This window comes from Propithecus coquereli, unplaced genomic scaffold (assembly GCF_000956105.1).
Source record: "Propithecus coquereli isolate 6110/MARCELLA unplaced genomic scaffold, Pcoq_1.0 Scaffold171, whole genome shotgun sequence".
Lineage (NCBI taxonomy): Eukaryota > Metazoa > Chordata > Mammalia > Primates > Indriidae > Propithecus > Propithecus coquereli.
This window is the reverse complement of record NW_012141747.1, coordinates 5,389,759-5,413,435: the sequence shown is the minus strand read 5'-3', so window position 1 is coordinate 5,413,435 and position 23,677 is coordinate 5,389,759. Positions and strand designations below refer to the sequence as shown.

Genomic DNA, 23,677 nt, shown 5'->3' with positions numbered 1-23,677 from the left:
CTTAGACTGGGAACTGGGGTTAGAGGGAGCTTCTGTCTTCTTGGGTACCCAGGATAGAGCTTCTGTAACATAGAGCTGGGAGTTAGGGGGTTGAGGGAGAGAGTAATAAAATCAGTTGTTAGTCCAAATGCCAGAGACTCTTGCTGTTCTTACCAAGATTTAGAACATTCTCTTAAATGAACAAATTCCTGGGACTTTAAGTAATTGCTTTTATAATTCTCACACGTAAACTGCTGTTTGTTGAGAGGGTCTATTGAGCTCCTTACTCCATTCTTAAAGTCCCACCCCCTGAGGACATATTTGGTTCAAGTATTTTTGAAGCTCTGTTGTTAGATGCAAGCATATTTAGAGTTATGTCTTTTTGGTGAATTAGTCCTTTTATAAAATTATGTAATATCCTCCTTTATTCCTAGTAATATTGCTTATTTTGAAGTTTACTTTGTTCAAATTAACATAGCCCTTTCAGCTTTCTTTTGATTAGTGTTTACAAGGTTTATCTTTTCCATCCACCCTTTCATTTTTAACCTATGTCTTCATACATAAAAGTGGGTTTCTTGTTAGTTGTGTCTTGTTTTTTTATTCAATCTGACAATCTTGGTCACTTAATTGGTGTGTTTAGATTATTTATATTTAATGCAATTGTTGATATGGTTAAAGTCTATCATCTTGCTAGTTATTTTCTATTTGATCTATCTCTTTTTTGTTCATAACTCTTTCATATATAGAATTTTCTAGTCCTTGTTCAATTAAACTAGAAATCAGTAACAGATAAATAGATTCCCCATAAACACGTAAGTAAATCAATGCCTGTCTAAACAAGCCATAGAGCGAAGATAAAATATGAATAAAAACTAAATACCTGGTACCAAATTCAAATGAAAAAACTAACTCATTAGAATTTGTGGAGTGCAGTTCAAGTTGTGCTTAAAGGAAAATTCATAAATTTAAATGCACATATTTGAAAAGAAGAAAGCCTGAAAATTAATGAGCTAAGTATTCACATTGTGCACGCACATGTGTTTGCATGTGTACATGTGTAGAAAGAACGAGAAGGCAAATGTAGTAAAGGGTTAACTCTTGGTGAACTCATTTTTGGCGAATATGATGTAGGTGTTCACCATATTACTCTTCCAACTTTTCTGTATTATTAAAGTTTTCAAAAGTTGGGGGAATATTAAGAATTTCTGTTCAACAAAGTATGGGGTGGGAAAAGTTGACAGGTGACAAGCTGGGAAAAGAGCTTTGCAATGTGTAAGTATCTTTTTAGACTATAAGGTTACTTCTAGACTATAAAAGAAACTTCTAACAAACTAATATTAATAAGAACCCCAAAAGAAAAATGGTCAAAGGATATGAACAGGTAGCTTACAGAAAAGGAAACCCAAAAGGCCAAAAAGCACATAAAGAGTTAGATAACTTGAACTTATTAGCAATCAGAGAAATTTAGAGTAACAACGAGGTATTACGGTATCCCTATTTAGCCAGTAAAATTAGAAAGCTGGCAAATGTCAAGTGTTGGTGCAAATATAGGGGATATGGAAATAAAAGAATGCTCATGTACTGCTCTTGGGAGGATAGAGTGGTACAGCCATTCACAAGAGCTATCAGGCACTACCTAGACATGTTACATGTACTCACACTCTGTGACCTGAGTACTCCACTCCTGGCCTTATATTCCAAAGAAATTTTCACAACAGTCCATATGTGAACCTGTATCAGGATTTCACTGCAGGGCCGGCTATGGGAGTAGGGTGTTTTAGGCAATATGTGTATCCACCAAAGGAAGAGTTAATGGGCAAAATAGTGGATATTCTGCTGTGGTTAGAATAAGAATCTAACACACATGGACCTTTCAAAAGATACGAAACAGAATGAGTTATATCACAGTATCATTTACATTTGTTAAAATACTATATAAATTAAAAATATATAAGAATATCTAGCATTTCTATATAGCAAATGTGGCAGAATGTTAACATTTAATAAAGTTATAGAGGTACACAAAGTATACACTGGTAGACAAGATTACAAGATTAACAAGGTACATAGGAATACTGTAATATTCCTGCAACTTTTCATAGGTTTGTAGTATTCAAAAATAAACTGGGAAAGTAAGTTCAAAAACTGGCAAAACTAACATACTATTTAGAGGTACATACATAGGTAGTATGATTGCAAAGAAGATCTAGAAATGATTACAAAAAATCAGGACAGCGGTTAATCCTGGGGAGAACAATGAGACGGGTTCAAGGGTACCCAGGGCGGTCTAGGTGCTGGCAAGCATTCTGTTTCTTGAGCTGAGTGGTAGACGTAAAACTACATATACATTTTAATGTACTTTGCTATGTGTATATTATATTTCATAAAAAAAGATAAAAGGTAAAAATAATTTTATAGAAAGAAATGAAAACACCCTGGAAAATAACACTACTGTACATCATAGAAAAATGGAATAAAGCATTTACAGCCTTTTTTTTTTTTTGCTTTAGAGTAACCAGTAAAGATGTCAGTAAAGATGGCTTTGCCATGTGAGTTGTTTACTTGAGATCACTGCATTGAAAGGAGTTTGCTGAGGACGTATATTTGAGGCCAGCATTAGAATAATGCTACTTTATTTTTACTGTTGATTCTTATATAACCATCAATGGTTAATCCTATTTAGTCAGATCTTGAGCCCCATGCATTGTGATATGATCCCTCAATAATTCAACTTGAAAAGTATGCTAACAAGTGCTATCTAAAAATAGAATACTAGAGAACTCAGGATAGAAGTGTTATAATTAGATAACCATTATGATAAATAAACTCAAAGTATAGTGAATTGTCCAAGTAGAAATTTTAGTCTATTTCCTTATAGGCTTATTTAACTTCCTCATAAGACTTTATAGTCTTTTTTGAAGTAAAACCCCCAAAGTCAAGAGTTGGTCAGAATTTCATGTATTCAACCTGACTCCTAATATAGACATATTATTTCACTTGATGTTCATACTGTATATCATCAAAACCAAAATCCAATTTGCTACTACTTTCTTCATTTCTTTTGTAGCTTCATCTATAGTTGAATCTTGGACTGCTTTCAACATTTTCTGTCTTTTCTGGAACAGAACAATAATATGTTCTTTCCATATTACCCAAAACACATGAAACAAGGGCCACGAATTATGTAAATAAGAACTCTTCAGTGTCTTTTGTAAATTTAGCACTATTTTTTTAGGTTTCGGTAACAATTTGTACTGCTTTATTGTACAAACTACTTGAGAATTTCTTTATAATACTGATGTGAAGTTTTGTTATCGTTGAAGTTAGATGTACTCTCATACCTCTAAGGCCTAAATCAAGTCAGGTTTTCCTTCTAAGAGCTTACCACTGCAGATGCTACCACCTCTTGCCAGAAGCAAGGAAGATGCAGAGAAAATAAACTCCCTTCAAGTTTCTCAGCAGAGAACAGACCACCCTGCTACATTAGCAGTCACTAGGAAGCCGTGTCCACAGACTGCCCTGGAGAGGTAGGATCCTACAGAAGAGTTTCTCTGCTTTAACCAGGGATGCAAAAACCTGGTCTAAAATCATTCCATGGCTTACAGCCCAGCCATCACGAGGTCCGCAGTCATTCCATGGCCTAACAGTCTAGCCATCAAAAAACAAGAACAAAAAAGGTGGAATCAGGGCTTGGGCCCTGAGGCAGTGACAAAGGGGTATCCCGCTTCAAGAACACATTTGGGGGTAGGGAGCAGGAAGCTGAGTGCTCTTAAAACTGCTCAAACTGCTGAATTCCTCTTGTCTCTGGTGCAGACATTCTCTGGAGCTAGACCCTTTAACCAACAGGCTCATCAATTCCAGGTGGGATCACAGGATGATGAAACAATTAGGGAATTGGGTACAGACCCAAATGGGGCCTCAAACTATAGCCATGATACTGTAGGGAGAAGCTGTATAAATACAGTATAGAAGATAGAAGTCTTCTTCTTCAAGCTTCATCTACTATAGACATATAAGTATTAATGAAACAGGCGTACACAGAAATAAAACATCTTCCTTACATCTTCAAAGTTCCTGATTATGTGTGTTCTTAAACACACACACACACACACACACACACACACTTTTACAATTCAAATAGACTGCACGCTGACAACCAGTCTTTTACTTCCCTATGAATTTGTTCTTAATGTCTTTCATTGTGTGACTTTAGTGCAATCAATCTCAGTTAAGATAGAGAAGATAGGTGTAAGATGGACAGATAATTTGGGGGTATCCTTCAAGAAGACAGGGCTGAAGATGGCCTGCTGCAGGAGAAGGACTGTTGGGTAAGGAGACAAATGTAGAGGTTCCAGGAGTACGGAAGCATCTGAGTGGATCAGATGCTTGATCTGCAATGCTGCTGAGGCTGGCCTTGCCCTTTCTTCTAGGGATCAAAGAGGAAAGGCATGGGCCACACCACTTAGAAATGAACCCCTGCTCTGAGAAGAAGGATCATCATGTTGTTCAAAGGAGTTTGGAGTAATAGGGAGAGAAAGTGTCAGGAAGGGTGTCAAGCAGGCTATTCTCATCATGTGTTGTGCATGTTCACAAAGAGCCGGCTGCCTCTAGCTGTGGGCAGTCCATACCACAGGAAGCAGAGGGAGCACTCCTTGAATAGAACACCTCACAGACCTCCTATGAACATTTGCCCTGCCTCTCCCCTCCTCTGTTACCTCGGTGCTGTGAGCAGACTCTGGACTGCGGCAAGTACACGTCTACTTGTAAATACACAGTGCATTAATTTTCTGTGCTATGTAACAAAGTATCACAAACTTACAGGCTTAAAGTGACACCCATTCATTATTTCACAATTCTGTAAGAGTGGCTGGTTTATTTGCTCAGGATCTCACAAGGTGGAAATCAAAGCATTGGCAGGCTGTGTTCTCATCTGGAGCTCAAAGTCTTCTTCTAAATTCATTCAAGTTGGCAAATTTCAGATTCCACTTAGTCTCTTGCCAAATGGCCCCACCAGCATAAAGAAACTCCTTTCCATCAAATATCTCCCTTGCTTCAAATCTCCGACATTTCTGTTCCTGATTGCTAAAGCCAGATTTAAAAGGCTCATGGAGTAGGTGAGGCCCCCCAGATAATTTCTCTATCTTAAAGGTCAATTGATTTGGGGTCTTAATCACAGTTTCAAAATCCTTTATAGCAACACCTAGATTAGTGTTTGACTGAATAACTGGTAGAAGGTGTATGTAGGTACATTAGAGGCCAAAACTTTTGTGGACTATCTTAGAATTCTGCCTATCACAAGCAGCATGACTAGTTGGCTGGACAGGTAAAATTTAAAAATAAAACAAAGATTTCCAAATGCCTGCCAATGCTGGTCCTGTTTGTTTCCATTATCAGCTGTCAAAAGACACAAGCAGGGCCAAAGGGGACAGCGTGAAGTATTTATAGATCAACCAAGCTGAAGCAAGCATACAGCTGTTCTCTGTGCTGTTGCAGCAGAACTACTGACTGTTCATATTTTAGAATAGTCTGAGGCTCAGAAGAATTAAGCAGCAGCAGCTATGAATTAGAGGCTAGCTTGGAAAGTAAGCTGCAATTTTGTGGTCAATGGCAAGCTTCCTACACCACAGAAAGATGACGCTGCACTGCCAGGAAACAGCTGAAGAAATGGCTTAGCAATTGCCCTTAGACAAACCTTATGAATGACAGTGACACAGCACTCTGTCAAGCACAGCTTTTGGTAGGAAGTTGGGCCAAATCAATTTGCTGTACTTTGTACCACTCAGTTACCACAAAATTCTATCCCCCCAAACACATTTTAGATTAAAGGCTGAGCCGGGGTCTTGGTGAAAACTCTTTCATGGAAAGATTGAACAAGTGGAAACTGAAAAGCTAAGAGGTACCAAGCGTCTCTTTAGAAAACAGGGCCTATTTGATTTTCTTGGCTACTAAAAAGTCACTACGGAAAAGTGCCTTTCATAGACTGAATTTATTTTGACAATAAAGACTTCCATGTTTTAGTGACATTCTATTCAATGTCCATTTTTTTTTAAAGCCATTAAATACCCATTTTAAACTTCAGATTTGAAACCAAGACTTTCTGCACTTAATAATTATATAAACCAAAGAATTCAGTAAACCAAATTTCTACCCAAAACTTCTACAGTCTGCAATAAATGATTGAAAAAAGGAGTTGTTATGGAAACAGAAAAATACTTCAAAGCATTGGCATAAAAACTGGGGGGAGGGGAGAAAGGGAGGGGAGATGGTGGTGCCCAGATTGTTTCAATGTATTGTTACAGAGAAGGGGGAGAAGAAGGGGGGAGGGATGGGGAAGAGTAGGGGAGGGAAGGGAGGAGAGGGAGTAAAAGTAGTATTAAACAATAAATTTAAACAAAAAGGATGAAAACAAAGAAAGATCTATTTTTGAAGAAAGTTAATTTGATCAGTTTACTGTGAAATAAATTCTAGAGGGCAGTAGGGATGATCAGGTAGCAAGAGGAGTCAGTACAGGGGTCTAGAAAAATGCAAGGAAAATTCTTGTTGCATCTTTGCTAAATAAAGGACATGAAACTCTTTAGAAAATGTCATGAGTAATAAAGAATCTAACTCCATTTTTGATATGTGATTGCTGACAGTTTTCAAGCCTCATCGACACCCCTTTACCATAAGTCCACAACTGGTCAAGCTAATAAGAAAACCTGCACACTCCCTTGAAGCTAGCGAGAAGTTCAAACCATGCAGGCTCAGCCCAGCCTTACTCCCTAACAATGATAAAAACCAAGCTAGTCTCCATTCTCTGCTCTCTCAAGCCATTTTCACACTTGCTTGGGATCCTGCCATGGTTTTCCTGGAAGCTTCATTATGTGAGTATAATAAACTTTTCATACTCTCTTGGTGTATGTACATGTGTGACATCATCAGTCTTGATATCTGAACCAAATTTTGGGTGGGGATCCATCTCATCTCTGTGGGGTTAACACAACACCATGGAAGCAAAGAGAAGGCAGTTTCTACCTTGCTAGGCAGACTGGGGAGGCTTGCTTTACATAGGAGGGCTATACTCTACAGTGTTGAACTTCCTTAGGAATTCAACAGGCCAAGGAGGTTGTTATGGACTTCAACTGGAGCAGCTGCCAGTTGAAAGAGTACAATTTCTCTTTGTCTGGATGAAAACCAGATAAACATAGGGATGGCAGCAGGAAAACGTTCACTGCCTGATGCCCTCCTTGTCTGCCTGGTGGGGTAGACACCTGACCCAAGCCAGGGTGATCATCGATCTACGCTGAGATTTTTCAAGCTGAAGAAAAAGAAGCTAGTGCTTCCCAATGGAGGAAGGATACAGAAGGCAAGTCTGAAGAGTAGTCAGTGGATTTCTGCCCATCACTGTAGGAAAAAGATACTGGCAGTGAGAGAGAATAACCCAGTATATAGTGAGGCAAAAATAAGAGACAGAAGAGTCTTGGTGGTGTTAGATAAAGTGGATCCTGTTGTCCTCAGATGCCAGCTACACTTTCTGCAGATATATTACAGTCCTTAGTATTCCTTCCAAAATATTCTTCATGCCTCAACTAGTTTCAGTTAGATTTCTATCATTTACAACCAAATAACTACACCCTGACCCAAACAGATGGATTAAAGGAACTCTGCAATTACTGTTGATTTTCTTACATTATCAATAATGGTACGATAGTTATGTAGAATGTCCTTATACTGTTGACCACTGTGTGGGTCCACTTATATGCAGATTTTCTTCTGTCTCTGCCAGCTCTGAGACAGCAAGACCAACCTCTCCTCTTCCTCCTCAGCCTACTCAACATGAAGACGATGAGGATGAAGACCTTTATAACCATCCACTTCCACTTCCTTATGATTTTCTTAATATTTTCTTTTCTTTAGCTTACTTTATTGTAAGAATACAGTATGTAATATGTATTACATAAAAAATACCTGTTGATCAACTGTTTGTTATTAGCAAAGCTTCTGGTCAACAGTGGGCTATTAGTAGCTATTAGTTTTTGGGAAGTCAAAAGTTATACACAGATTTTCAGCTGCACACCCCTAACTTCTAGATTGTTCAAGGGTCAACTGTAGACGGAAATGCATGCTAAAGAATTAGGAATGAAATAACATGAGGTCTGCTACTTTTAAATGATTCAAAAAACAAAAATATAAAGAAATAGGGCAAAAATGTTAACAATTACTGGGTTTATGTTAAGAGTATATTAGCTACTCTTCCTACTTTTCAGTATGTATGAAATGTTCCACAAAAAATTCTTGTTAGAGGGGAGACTCTAAAAGTATGAACAATATGTCCAGAACTTAGAAAGATTAGTGATTTCAGGAAATGGTAGTTCAGTTTTCCACAGGTATGGTGGGCGTATAAGGAAGGTAAAAGGTAGAAATCTAGCATTTATCCTGAAGGAAGAAGGAAACCATTAAAGGATATTTTGGGAGGACTGGGGAAAATGACATGATCAGACTTTGCCATTAGAAAGATCTCTGTTGACAGTATGAATCACAAGTTGGAAAATGGCAGGCATGTGGTAATAGTCTAGATAAGATATGATGAGGGCCTGAATTAAGAGGAGAAGGGTAAGCAATGAGGATTAGAGAAGAGCACACATGAAAAATTGACAGGATTTCTTCCAGTAATGGATTTGCTGGGGGAAGGGATGGAGTGCTTTGAGGGAAAGAAAACAATCTAGGAAGCCTCTGGCTTTGCTGACTACATAGTACTATTCACAGAGACTGGAGATACGGAAGTATGAGCAGGACACTGAGTTTAAGGTGGTGCTGGAGATGCAAGGTGAGCGATCGGGGGCCACACAGATTGGGAAATCATAGCCATGTGCCAAGGGCATGGAGGAGATCACCCAGTAAGAAGGTGTAGACTAGCAGGTTGAAATAGGACGAGGAAAGAAAAGCAGCCACAATTAGAGGAGAGGCAGAGGAAGAGAAGCCCTTGAAAGAAACTAAGAAAAAATGACCTCATATACAGGAGGAAAACATGGAGAGTGGTTCACAGGATAGAGGTGGGGGCAAATCTGAGAGCGAGGAAGAGGTCAGCAGTGCCATGTACTCTCCAAGAGATCAAGGTGTCATCTAATAAAAAGACCTAAAGTAGGGCAGTTCCAGGTTTGTTAATTCAGCCGTTCAACAATATTACCAAGGTCACAGGTTCTTTCTATTTTTCCATTCCGTTAGACAAACTGTCCTGGCTTTGGTGACTGTGTGGTACTAGCCCTCAGACTAGCACCCCTCACTGACTGCAGGATGGCTGCCATCGTACTCCAGGCATCACATGCAGACAACATCCAGCATGGAAAAGGGGTGCTTTTTTTTTCTTCTTTCTCGTATCTCTTTGTAGAGTGAAAAAAATAATCCTTCCACAGACACACCTCAGTAGACCTTCCCTCATCTTACTGGGTAGAACTTGGCCACATCCAGCCCTGAATTGACCACAGACAGGAAGAATGGGATTATTATAACTGACTTAGATCAATCAGGACTTACCCCTCAGCCAGAGATAGGTCACTTTTCCTAAAGGCTGCATAATTGAAAAAACTGGGGCTGCAGTAACAAAAAAAGAAAGGAGGTATAGATGCTTAATAGGTAACAGGCAAGAGGGACCATTCTGTACTGTCGTATTCTAATGTGATTTTTATTCACTTAGTAATATTCATTTAAGAAAGAGCAGAGATTTGTGGAAGCAGAAAGAAATGCAGTTAATGGAGGGAAAAAATTCAACTGACAAGTTTTGTTTCTGAGAATAAAAAAAACAAACATACAGTAACTTTAAAAGAAGATACGTCCTAAACATCTGATTTCATTTAGCAATCAGTTACCTCCTGAATACAATAATTTACTTTTTGTAGTGAAAATGTACAATTTCATTTTTTATCCTAAAACCAGTTTCAAAAAGAACCTTAGTTTTAAAATTGCTAAGCAAATTCTTTCAACAATATCCCCTCCTATTTTCTAGACTCAAAAGTTCTAAATTTAGGAACCTATTTATTGGTATCTATATGGTAGCTTTGTGGACTGAATTGCAGTCCCCAGAATTCCCTTTCTAGTATGTTTCTTGAAAAGGGTGAGTTATAAATGACATTCTGTCCTGAGAGCTGAAAGACGGAAGGCAGGCAGCAGCTATTTTGTAATATACATATACCTTCTCCCAGTTGTTCAGTCAAACACCAATCTAAGTGCTGCTGGGTGGAATTTTGCAGAAATAATTAAAGTCCCTAATCAGTTGATTTAAGTTAATCAAAAAAGGAGATTATTCTAGGTGGGCTTGCCTTAATTACTTGGAAGCCCTTTCAAAGAGAGCTTAGGCTCTGAGCTAAGGGGCTCCAAACAGCAGATGGACCTGCAATTGATCTCCCTTCCTCAGGATCCTCCCTGAATGCCTACCTGAGGACAAGAAGCTTCCGTGTGTACCCTTGGGGTTCTAACCCACTTGTTATTTCCCCTTCCTGACTGCCTGCCCCCCTGTAGACTTTAAACTTGCTTAACTAGCTCCCACAATCATATACGCCAATTCCACATATAAATACACACACATATTTAAAATCTCCAACTGGTTCTGCTTCTGATTGTGCCCTTACACACGTGTTCACATCTGTCCCCAACCCCCACAAGCAGAATACATTGAGTTTAGGGTGGTGTTGGAAACAAAAGGTGAGTGATTGGAGGGGCCACGCAGGGTATTTATACTCTTATGAGATAAAAAAAACTCCAGTGTTTTCAGACTGGACGCAGTTTTAAATAATGGTAGAACATTGTCTTAGTCTATTCAGACTACTGTAACAAAAATACCATAGACTGGGTAGCCTATGAACAATAGAAATTTACTTCCCACAGTTCTGGAAGCTGGGAAGTCTGAGACTGTGGTGCTGGCATGACTGGGTTCTGGTGAGGGCCCTCTTTCTGCTTCACAGGTAGTGCCTTCTAATTGTGTTCTTACATGGGAGAAAGGGAAAGGCAGCTCTCTGGGGCCTCTTTTATAAGGGTACTTAATCTCCTCATCCCATTCATGACCTAATCACCTCCCAAGGCCCCGCCTCCTAATACCGTAACATTGGAGACTAGGTTCTAACATGAATTTTGGGAGGATACAATCATTCAGACCATAGCATATCATTTTCTTTTTGGTTTGTTTTCACTTTTGGGTTTTGTTTCACTATTATTATATGCAGCACATAAATTTGCTGTTTTAGGGAATTGTACTATATTCCTTTCCCATGCTTCCAATAATGTTCTTCACTGTGTTATGTGACCCTTGTTTGTACTGGAGTTCATCTATACATTCACACATCTTCAACAAAACTTCCACAGTTTCTCTAAGCTCGTGGGATTTCAGTTTCTCTATAACCAGCACCAGTCTCTATAAGAAACTCCATTATTTCCTGTCGAGTCACAGATTGATGCTTTTATTCCTATCAGTTATTCCTTATTCATGACACCAAATTATTCGCTAGGCTAAAAGTTAACTAAAAACTTTAATACTCTGAACATCCTTTCATTAGGACCATCTTCAGAGAAAACAGTCATGGTTGTGTTTAAACCATTAGTTTCAGCACTGATCAAAAGAACAAAAAGTTAAAACAATTCAAAACAATACATGAATTCAAGAGATATATCCATGAGTTGATGATCTTTAATATCATAAAATAATGTTAAGAGAAAATTCAATGGAATTTTTAAAAGTATGCACAATATTTTAAGTTTAAAAAGCAGGTTATAAAATAGTATATGCAGAAAATATGGCTGTTTTTGTGACTCAACAAATAAATAGAGATGCATAGAAAAAGGACTTGAAAGATAAAAGCTCAAACTTATTGTTTCTAGTTGGCTAGATTATTGGTAATTTTTTACTTCTTTTTCCTGATGAGTAGTTTAAAAGAAAATTTTTAAAAATTGACACGATAACTGTAAATATTTATGGGGCACATAGTGATGTTTTGAGATATATATATAATGTATAATGATCAGATCAGGGTAATTGGCACATCCTCACCTCAAACCTTTATCATTTGTGTTGAGAACACTCAATATCCTCCTTCCAGCTATTTAAAACTATATGTTATTATTAACTATAGTCATCTTATAGTGGTATAGAACACTAGATCTTATTCCTTCTATCTAGTTGTAATTTTATATCCTTTAACAAATCCTTCCCTAACACCCCCTTTCCCCCTACATTTCTCAACCTCTAGTGTCCTCTATTCTACTTTTTACTTCTATGGATCAACTTTTTTAGCTTCCACATGAGTGAGGACATGCTGTGTTTAACTTTCTGTTCCAAGCTTATTTCACTTAACATAATGACCTCCAGTTCTACGCATGTAGCCATCAATGACAGAATTTCATTCTTCTTTATGGCTGAATAGTAGTTCATCATGTATACATACCACATTATCCAGTCATTTGTTGTTCGACACCTTATCTTGGCTGTTGTGAACAGTGCTGCAATAATCATGAGGGTGTAGATGTCTCTTCAATATTCTGATTTCCTGTCCTTTGGGTAAACATCCAATAGTGCGATTGCTAGGTCATATGATAGTTCTATTTGTAGTTTTTTTGAGGAAATTCCATAATGTTCTCCATAGTGCTTGTATGAGTTTACACTCCTACCAACAGTGTATAAGAGTTCCCTTTTCTCCGTATCCTCACTAGTATTTGTTACTTTTTAGCCTTTTGGTAATAGCCATCCTAATGAGGGTGAGATGATAACCACATTGTGGTTTTGATTTGCATTTCTCATTCTGATTAGTGACACTGTACATTTTTTCATATACCTGTTGGCTATTTATATGTCTTCCTTTGGGAAATATCAAGTCAGGACTTTCATCTACCTTTAAAGCAGGTTATTTGTTTTTGTGCTATTGAGTTCCTTACATATTTTGGATATTAACATGTTATCAGATGTATAGTTTACAAATATTTTCTCCTATTCTGTAGTTTGTCTTTTCACTCTGTTGATTGTTTCCTTTGCTGTGCAGATGCTTTCTAGCTTGATATAACTCCATTTAAAAAATTTTTGCTTTTCTTGCCTGTGCTTTTCACGTCTTATTCACAAAATCTTTTCCCAGACCAATGTCGTGAAGCATTTGTCCCACATTTTCATCTAGTAGTATTTAAATTTTTACTTCAAAATATTAAGAGGGTACAAATGTTTGTTAATGGATATCTTGTATAATGCTTAAGTTGGGATTTTTAGTGTGCCACCACCAGAGTAGTGTTCACTGAACCTGATAGGTAAGCGTTTATCCTTCACGCCCTGCCATCTCCTCTCTTCTTGGTTTCCAATGTCCTTTACATCTCCTTGTGCCCGTGTGCCTACTGTTTAGCTCTCAATTATTAGAGAGTACATGTGGTGTTTGTTTTTCCATTCTTGAGATACTTCATTTAGGATAATGCTCTCCAATTCCACCCAAGTTGCTGCAAAAGACATTATTTCATTCCTTTTTATAACTGAGTAGTATCCCATGGTATGTATATATATGTGTATATATAAATATATACACACATACATATATATACACACCACATTTTCTTTATCCACTTGTGAACTGATGGGCACTTAGGCTGATTCCACATCTTTGCAATTGTGAACTGTGCTGTGATAAATATTCAGGTGCAGGTGTCTTTTTCATAAAATGACTTCTTTTCCTTTGGGCAGATACCCAGTAGTGAGATTGCTGGATCGAATGGTATGTCTACATTTCTTTTATTTTTTGCATGACAGTCTTTACTTTTAAATGATTATCAGTATACCAAGTAATAACATGTAACAAGTTCTTAAATTCTATCATCTACTAATTTTGAGTAAGAGAAACTAAAAGCAGCGCAAACAATTACATTAGTATTCACTGTTCTAACGACTAGCAGAAATGGGCTACTTTCAGGATAGCTGCTGCTCCACAAAGGTTACAAATAACTACTTAATACTTTTTCATAGATAAAGCCCCTGACCTTCAAGAAAGCATTAGGGAAAAAATTATAATAATCTCTTTCTTTCTTCAAAGAATTGGTATTTTTCCTTTTACTAGATATAAGAAAGAAAAAGTCAACATTGATATATATAGTGCTTGAGCTAAAAGGCATAGGAAAACAGATAACATATACCCATTAAAGTTCTAAGAAATATGAGGTAAAAAGATGAAATCTTTAGATGAGTTCTAAGTCTGTACAAAGAAGCTAGATTTTCTACTCCCCAAAGAGTGAAGGGACTGACTATATAATATAAAGAAATAATTGAATGCCTTTTGTAAGAATATAACTTGAGATTTGCTAAAGCTTCATAGTCCATGAGGGCATCTAAAATGCCAAACCATGGAACATGTGCTTCTTTCCTCTCCTATCCATTTATGCAGTAGTTTTCATGGATTTCTGGCCAGATGTCACATACAGAGGCCAAAACGTTATCTAAGACTTCATATCTGTTCTGATGAAAGTAGGTCTGGAGGATGGTCATCCTCTCCTGGGTCTCCTCCTCCACTTCAGTGCTGCAACTGCTATGAGATCCCAGTGGTGCAGGTTCCCTGGCCTTGAACTCCTTCTTTCTCTGCAGGCGGTACTGTTCAATTTCAGTCTAAGCTTCTTCTTGGGCCTGCTTCAGCCTCTGGATCTATCATTTGTGGGCCCTGGACACTTCTTGGTGGCTCCTTCTCAGCCTGCAACAGCTACTGTATCCTCTGCATCTGACTAGCCATGGCAGCGGTGAATCTGAAGGCAAGGAGAGTGGCCCAAATTGGCTCAAAGGCCCCTTGGGTCAACTGACCCAGCTGCCCAAAATCTGCACCTGCCAGTAAGTCTACATTTATTTCTTTGGGGACTCTCTATACTGTTTTCCATAAAGTTTGTACTAATTTGCAGTCCCACCAACAGCATGTAAGTGTTCCCCTCTCTGCACTTACACCAGCATCTATTGTTTTTTGACTTTTTAGTGATGGTCATTTTGACAGGAGTAAGGTGGTATCTTATTGTGGTTTCCATTTGCATTTCCCTGACCATTAGTGATGTTGAGTATTTTTTTCATATGTTTGTTGGCCACTTCTCTATCTTCTTTTAAAAAACTTCTGTTTGTGTCTTTTGCACATTTTTTAATAGTGTTGTTTTTTTCTTGCTAATTTGTTTGAGTTCTTTGTCGATTCTGGATATTACCCTTTTATCAGATGTATAGTTTACAAATATTTCCTCCCATTTTGTAGGTTGTCTGTTCATTCTGTTGATTATTTCCTTCGCTGTATAGAAGTTTTTGATTTAATTAAATCATATTTATTTATTTTTGTTGTTGTTGTACTTGCTTTTGGGGTCTTTGTCAAATTCTTTATGTAGGCTGATGTCCAGAAGAGTTTTTCCTATATTTTCTTCCAAAATTTTTATGGTTTCATGCCTTACATTTAAGTTTTTTATCCATCTTGAATAAATTTTGGTTTATGGCAAGAGATAGGGGTACTGTTTCTTTATTCTGCATGTGGCTATCCAGTTTTCACAGCACCATTTATTAAACAGGGCTTCCTTTCCCTAGTGTATGTTGTTGTCTGCTCTGTCAGAGATCAGTTGCATACAGGTAGATGGTTTTATTTCTGGGTTCTCTATTCTGTTTCATTGGTCTATGATTCCACTTTTATAGCAATACCATGCTATTTTGGTTACTACAGTCCTGTAGTATAATTTGAAGTCTGGTAACATGATGCCTCCAGATTTGTTCTTTTTGCTTAATTAAGATTGCTTTGGGCTGGGCGCGGTGGCTGTAATCCTGTAATCCTAGCACTCTGGGATGCCGAGGTGGGTGAATTGTTTAAGCTCAGGAGTTCGAGACCAGCCTGAGCAAGAGCAAGACCCCGTCTCTACTAAAAATTAGAAAGAAATTAATCGGACAACTAAAAATACATAAAAAAAAAAAATTAGCTGGGCATGGTGGCGCATGCCTGTAGTCCCAGCTACTTGGGAGGCTGAGGCAGAAGGATCGCTTGAGCCCAGGAGTTTGAGGTTGCTGTGAGCTAGGCTGACGCCACGGCACTCTAGCCCGGGCAAAAGAGTGAGACTCTGTCTCAAAAAAAAAAAAGATTTCTTTGGCTATTTGGGCTCTTCTTTGGTTCCAAATGAAGCACAGAACTATTTTCCAGATCTGTGAAATATGACGTTGGTACGCTGATGGGGATTGCATTGAATCTGCAAATCACTTTGGCCAGTATGAACATTTTAACAATGTTGATTCTACCAATCCATAAGCATGGGATGTTTTTCCACTTATGTGCATCATCTATGATTTCTTTCATGAGAGTTTTGTAGTTCTCCTTGTAGAGATCTTTCACCTCCTTGGTTAAGTATATTCCTAGGTATTTTATTTTCTTTGGAGCTATTGTAAATGGTAATGAATCCCTGATTTGACTTTCAGATAGACTGTTATTGGTATACAGAAATGCTGATTTGTGTACACTGATTTTATAACCTGAGACTTTGCTGAATTTATTAACCAATTCTAGGAGTCTTCTGGTGGAGTCTCCAGGGTTTTCTAGATACAAGATCTTATCATCAGCAAACAGGGATAGCTTGACCTCCTCTTTCCCGATATAGATACTCTTTGTTTCTTCCTATTGCCTGACTCCTCTGGCTAGGACTTACAGTACAATGTTAAATAGAAGTGGTGACAGTGGGCACCCTCATCTTGTTTCAGTTCTTAGGGGGAATGCTTTCAACTTTTCCCATTCAGTATGTTGGCTGTAGCTTTGTCATATATGGTTTTTATAATGTTGAGGTACGTTCTTTCTATTTCTAGTTTGTTGAGGGTTTTTATCATGAAAGGGTGCTGGACTTTATTGAATACTTTTTCTGTATCTATTGAGATGATCATATGGTCTTTGTTTTGTTCTATTCATGTAGTGAATGTTTATTGATTTGTATATGTTAAATCATGCTTGCACCCCTGGGATGAAACCCACTTGATCAGGGTGAATTGTCTTTTTGATGTGTTGTTGAATTTGTATTGCTGTATTTTGTTTAGAATTTTTGCATCTATGTTCATAAGCGATTTTGGTCTGCAATTTTCCTTTTTTTGTTTTTTCTTGTGTCCTTTCCTGGCTTTGGTGTAAAGGTGATACTGGCTTCACTAAATGAGTTAGGGAGGATTCCCTCCTACTGGATGTTTTGGAATAACTTTTGTAGGATAGGTACCTGTTCTTCTTTGTAGGTCTCGTAGAATTTGGTTGTGAATCTGTCTGGTCCAGGGCTTTTTTCTTTTTGGTAGATTTTTTACTACTGCTTCAATCTCGCTGCTGGTTATTTTAGATCTGCTCAGGATTTCTATTTCTTCCTGATTCAGGCTTACGAGGTTGTGTGTTTCCAGGAATTTACCTGTTTGCTCTGTGTTTTCTAGTTTGTGTACATAGGAGTTGTCGTCGTATTCACAGATGATATTTTGTACTTCTGTGGTATCAGTTGTAATGTTTCTCTTTTCATTTCTGAGAGTTTGAGTCTTTTGTATTTTCTGGTTAATCTGGCTAGTGGTCTATCAATTTTGTTTATCTTTTCAAAGAGCCAACTTTTTGTTTCATAGATCCTTTTTTTTTTTCTTGGTTTCTATTTTGTTTACTTCTGCTCTAAGCTTTGTTATTTCTTTTCTTCTGCTGGCTTTGGGTTTGGTTTGCTCTTCTATTTCTAGTTCCTTGAGATGTGACATTAGGTTGTTAATTTGTGATTTTTCTGTCTTTTTGATGTAGACATTTAAGGCTATGAACTTTCCACTTAGGACTGGATCTATCTATCCCATAGATTTTGAAACTTGTGTCTCCTTTGTCATTCAGTTCAAGGAATCTTTTGATTTCCATTTTAATTTCATCATTGATCCAAGGATCGTTGAGAAGCAGGTTGTTTAATTTCCATGACTTTTGTGTAGATTTTATTGTTTCTCTTCCAATTGATTTCTAGCTTTATTCCACTGTGGTCTGAGAAAATACATGGCGTGATTTTGATTTTTCTGAATTTACTAAGATTTGTTTTCTGGCCCTAAGCTATGATCAGTCTTGGAAAATGTCCCATGTGCTGATAAGAAGAATGCATATTCAGTAGTTTTTAGCTAGCATATTCTATAAATGTCTATTAGGTCCATTTGTTCTAGAGTTCCATTTCAGCCCAGTTTTCTAATTGATTTTCTGCTTTGATGATCTGTCCAGCTCTGTCAGTGGAATGTTAAAGTCCCCAGCAATTACACTGCTGTTTATTTCTTCACTTGATCTAGAAGAATTTGCTTTATGAATCTGGGAGCTCCTGTTTAGCTGCATATATATTTAAGATTGCTATGTCTTCTTGTTGAATTGCTTCCTTTACCATTATTTAATGACCATCTTTGACTTTTTTTTTTTTTTTTTTACCATTGTTGATTTAAAGTCTATTTTAGCACAATTCACAATTGCAAAGATGTGGAAACAATCCAAGTGCCCTTCAATCCATGAGTGGATTAATACAATGTGGTGTATGTATACTATGGAATATTACTTAATTACAAAAAACAATGGTGATCTAGCACCTCTTATATTATCCTGGATAGAGCTTAAGCCCATCCTTCAAAGTGAGGTATCACAAGAATGGAAAAATAAGCACCACATGTAGTACTCGTCATCAAATTGGTAATAACTGATGAACACTAAGGTGCTCACATGGTAGTAATATTCACTGGGTGACGATCAGGTTGTGGGGGTAAACTCACAACTAATCGATGCGGTGTGCACTGTATGGGGGAAGGGCATGCCTCTAGACCTGGCTTGGGAGAGGCAAAGTCATTACTTATACCCAAAATGTTTGTACCCCCATAATATCCTGAAATAAAAACAAATAAATAAATAAATAAAAATAAAGTCTATTTTATCTGATATGAGAATGGCTACACTTGCTCACTTCTGGTTGCCATTTGTGCATAATATTTTTTCTATCTCTTTACCTTGAGTCTGTGTGAGTCCTTGTGAGTTAGATGTGTTTCCTGGAGACAGCATATATGTGGAGTGTTTTTTATCTAGTCACCAAATCCATGTCTTTTGAGTGTGGCATTAAAACTGTTCACGCTCAGTGTTATTACTGGTATGTGAGACACTGTTCTATTCATCATGTTGGGTGATACCTTGTTTTGTTTTTCCTCTTGTGCCACTGTTTCATTAGAGCTGTGAACTTTAACTTTCAGGTGTTTTTACACTGCAGGGTATCTATTGTGCTATTCCACGTATAATGAAGTTTTGAGTATTTTCTGTAGGGCTGGTCTAGTAGTGACAAATTCCCTTAGTGTTTGCTTGTCTGGAGAAGTCTTTATGTCTCCATCATTTATGAAATAGAGTTAAAGGATACAAAATTCCTAGCTGGCAATTGCTCTTTTTAGGAAGACTAAAAATCCCTTCTGGCTTGTAAGGTCTCTGCTGAGAAGTCAGCTGGTAGCTGATGAGTTTTCCTTTGTAGGTTAGTTGTTGCTTTTGTCTTGCAGCTTGTAGAATTTTCTACTTCATTTTGATTTTGGCCATGTGGATGACTATGTGTCTTGGAGATGTCCTATTTGCTATGAATTTTCCTGGTGTCCGATGACCATCTTATATCTGCATATCCGAATCTCTGGTGATACCAGCTAAGTTGTTCTCAATAATTCCCTTGAATAGGTTTTTCCATACTTTTTACTTTTTCTTCTTTTCCCTCTGGGATTCCTAAAATTCTTATACTGGCCTGCTTTGTATAGTCCCATATTTCTGTGATTGTTCATTCTTCTTTATTCTTTTCCCTGCATCTTTAACTGATTAGGTTAGTTCGAAAACCTTGTCTTCAAGCTCTGAAATTTTTTCTGCTTAGTCTAACCTACTGTTGAAGCTTTCTGCTGTATTTTCAAATTCCCTAAATGATTCTTTCATTTCTTTAAGTTGTTATATCTTTTCTTATGTTGTCTATCTCTTTATCAAGTTTGTAATATTTTTCATTCATTTCTTGAAACATTTATTTTTGGGGGGGGGCTTCTTTGTGTTGGTTTTCACCCTTCTCTTCAATTCCATTCATCTTATTTGCCACCCATATTCTGAATTCTGTATCTGATATTTCGACAGTTTCCTTTAGATTGGGTTCCACTGCTAGAGACCTACTATGATCCTTTGAGGGTGTTGAAACAACTTGTTTTTTCATGTTGCCAGAGTTCTTATTCTGGTTCCTTCTCATCTGGAATCTCTTCTCTCAGCTCAAGACAGATAAGCTTGCACTCTTCCTGTTCTCTTCTGCTGGGAACTTTCCTATTTGGTGCAAAGGAGGAGAGGTCACTGGACGGTGCAACTGGGTCCGACTTTGGAGGATTGGGCGATATACTGTGAGCTTAACCTTGCTGCTCTCCTTTGTCTCCTGCCTCACTGTTACCCGGTGGTTGTCACTGATGGTCCCTGTGTTGCAGAATGAGTGAATTCCCCACTTAGTTCTGTCAGCAGTAGTCACTGTCAACCTGAGCTGGCTTGAGAGCTGCTCCACTCAGATCTGCAGGCAGTGGCATTTGTCAGCCTGTGCCAGGTTGATTGCAGCCTGACCCATGCCTGAGAGTGGCAGCAATTGTCTGCCTGTACTTCCTTGGGAGCTACCTTGCTCAGATAGCTAGCAGCAGTGCAGGCTTGAGCAATACCCATGGGTGGTATTGATTGACAAGTTGCTCCGGCTTGAGAGCTGCCCTGCTCAGATCTGCAGACAGCAGCATTTGTTGGCTGGGCACTGGCTTGAGCCCAGCTCCTCTCAAGCCCATGGGTGGTGGTGATTGTCAGATCACTCCAGCTTGATAGCTGCCTGGATTAGATCTGTGGGCAGTGGCCTTTGTCAGCCCTCGTAGCTTAAAGCGTAGTCCCACCCATGCCTGCAAGCAGTGGCAACTGTCAGCTCACACCAGCTTGGGGGCTACCCCATTCAGATCCTTGGGTGGTGGCGTTTATTGGCTGGGTGCTGGCTTGAGTGCAACTCTGCCCTTGCCTATAGGTGGCACTGACTGTCAGCCCATGTTGGCTTGAGGACTGCCTCATTCAGATCCTCAGGCAGTGGCGTTTGTCAGCTAGGCCCTATACACATGGATAGGCAGCAGTGATTTGCAGCTAACATCATACCAGATAAACATTTGCAGTCCACCATCTTGGTCCCTTCCCTGTCTTTTAGTAGCTTTATTGTTTTACGTCTTACATTTAGGGCTTTCATCCATTTTGAGTTGACTTCTGTATAGAGTGAGAGGTGGGGATCTAGTTTCATTCTTTTGCATGTAGATATTCAATTTTCCCAACACCATTTATTGAATAAACTGTCCTTTTTCCAGTGAGTGTGAACAGCATCTTTGTCAAAAATCAGCTGGCTACAGATATGAGGATTAATTTCTGGGTTCTCTATTCTGATCCATTGGTTTATGTGTCTGTTTTTATGCCACCACCATGCTGTTTGGGTTATGAGAGCTTTGTCATAAATTTTGAAGTCTGGTAGTGTGACGCCTCCAGGTTTTTTCCTTTTGCTCAGGATTGTTTTGGCTATTTGGAGTCTTTTGTGTTTCCATACAAATTTTAGGATTTTTTCCCCCCAATTCCTGTGAAGAATGTCATTGGTATTTTGATAGGTATTGCAATAAATCTATAGATTGCTTTTGGTAGCATGGTCATTTTAACAGTATTAATTCTTCCTACCTATGAGTGTGGGATGTCTTTCCATTTGTTTGTATTTGCCTTAATTTCTTTCATCAGAGTTTTGTAGCTTTTCTAGTAGAGGTCATTCACCTCCTTGGATAAACTTATTCCTAGGTAACTTTTTTTACAGCTATTATAAATGGAATTGCCTTCTTGATTTCTTTTAAATCTAGTTGGTTGTGTATAGATATGCTACTGATTTTTGCATGTTCATTTTGTATCCTGCCCCTTTACTGAATTTGTTTATTAGTTCCCAGAGTTTTTCTGGTAGTCTTTAGGTTTTTCTATATATAAGATCATGTTATCTGCAAACAGGGACAATTTGACTTCCTCCTTTTCAATTTGAATGTCCTTTATTACTTTCTCTTGCCTAATTACTTTGGCTAGGACTTCCAGTTCTATGTTGAATAACAGTGATGAGAGTGGGCATCCTTGTCTTATTCCAGCTCTTAGAGAAAAAGCTTGTAGCTTTTCTTTGGTATGATGTTAGCTGTGGGTTTGTCATATACAGCCTTTATTATGTTGAGGTACTTTCCTTCTATACCTAATTTATTGCAAGATAGATATTGTTTATTGATTGATTGATTGAGACAGGATCTCCCTTGATTGCCCAGGCTAGAGTTCAGTGGCATCATCGTAGCTCACTGCAACCTCAAACTCCTGGGCTCAAGCAACCCTCCTGCCTGAGCCTCCCTAGTAGCTGGAACTACAGGTGTGTACCACCACAACAGCTAATTTTTCTATTTTTTGTAGAGATGGGGTCTCACTCTCACTCAGGCTGGTCTTGAACTCCTGGCCTCAAGCAGTCCTCCTGCCTCAGCTTCCCGGAGTGCTAGAATTGAGAGTTTTTTGTTTTTGTTTTTTAAATCATGAAGGGATGTTGGAATTTTTCAAATGTTCTTTCTGCATCTATTGAGATGATCATATAGTTTTTTTCCTTCATTCTATTCATCTGATGTTTACTGATTTGCATACATTGAACCACCTTACATTCCTGGGAGATATCCCACTTCATCATGGTGTATTATCTTTCTGATGTGATGTTGGGTCTGGTTTGCTATTAATAGTATTTTGTTGAGGATTTCTGTATCCATGTTCATCAGGGATACTGGCCTATAGTTTCCTTTTTCTGTTGTTGTGTTCTTGTTTGCTTTTGGTATCCAAGTTATGCTGGCCTCATGGAATGAGTTAGGGAGAACTCCTTCTGCTTCAAATTTTTGTAATAGTTTAAGAAGAATCAGTATCAATTATTCTTCAAAGGTTGAGTAGAATTCAGCAATAAAGCCAACCAGTCCTACTGCTTTTGGTATCCAAGTTATGTTGGCCTCATGGAATGAGTTAGGGAGAACTCCTTCTGCTTCAAATTTTTGTAACAGTTCTTAAGAATCAGTATCAATTATTCTTCAAAGGTTCAGTAGAATTCAGCAATAAAGCTAACCAGCCCTGGACTTTTCTTTGTTGGGAGGCTTTCTGTTCAGGTTTTCTATTTCTTCTTGGTTCACTCTTGGTAGGCTATATGTGTCCAGGAATTTATTTCCTCTAAGCTTTTGAATTTATTGGTGTACAGCTGTTCATAGTAGTCTCTAATAATCCTTTGTACTTCTGTGGGTATCTGTTGTCATGTCTCCTTTTTTTGTTTCTGATTTAATTTATTTTGGTCTTTTTCCTCAGTCTAGCTAATGGTTTGTCGATTTTGTTTATCTTTCCAGAAAACCACATTTTTGTTTCAATGATCTTTTGTATTTTTTTTAGTCTCAAATTAGCTTACTTGTGCTCCAATCTTTATCATTGCTTTCCTTCTAATTTTGGGTTTAGTTTGTTCTTGCATTTCTAAGTTCCTTGAGCTGCAGCCTTAGGTTGCTTACTTGAAATTGTTCCAATTTTCTGATGTAAGTGTTTATTGCTATGAATTTGTCTCTTAAGATTGCTTTTGCTGTATTCCGTAGGTTTTGGTATATTGTATTTCTATTTTCATTTGTTTCAAGGAATTTTAAAATTTCATTCTTAATTTTTTCACCCACTAGGCGTTTGGG

At 38.0% G+C, this 23,677-nt stretch overlaps 1 protein-coding gene and 1 pseudogene across 1 annotated transcript in view; both read right to left on the bottom strand.

Annotated features, from left to right (window-relative positions):
- Nucleotides 1-23,677, bottom strand: part of TMEM131 (transmembrane protein 131) — a 244,454-nt gene that overhangs the window by 108,934 nt on the left and 111,843 nt on the right. The window lies entirely within an intron of this gene.
- Nucleotides 14,339-14,693, bottom strand: LOC105808343 (annotated as a pseudogene).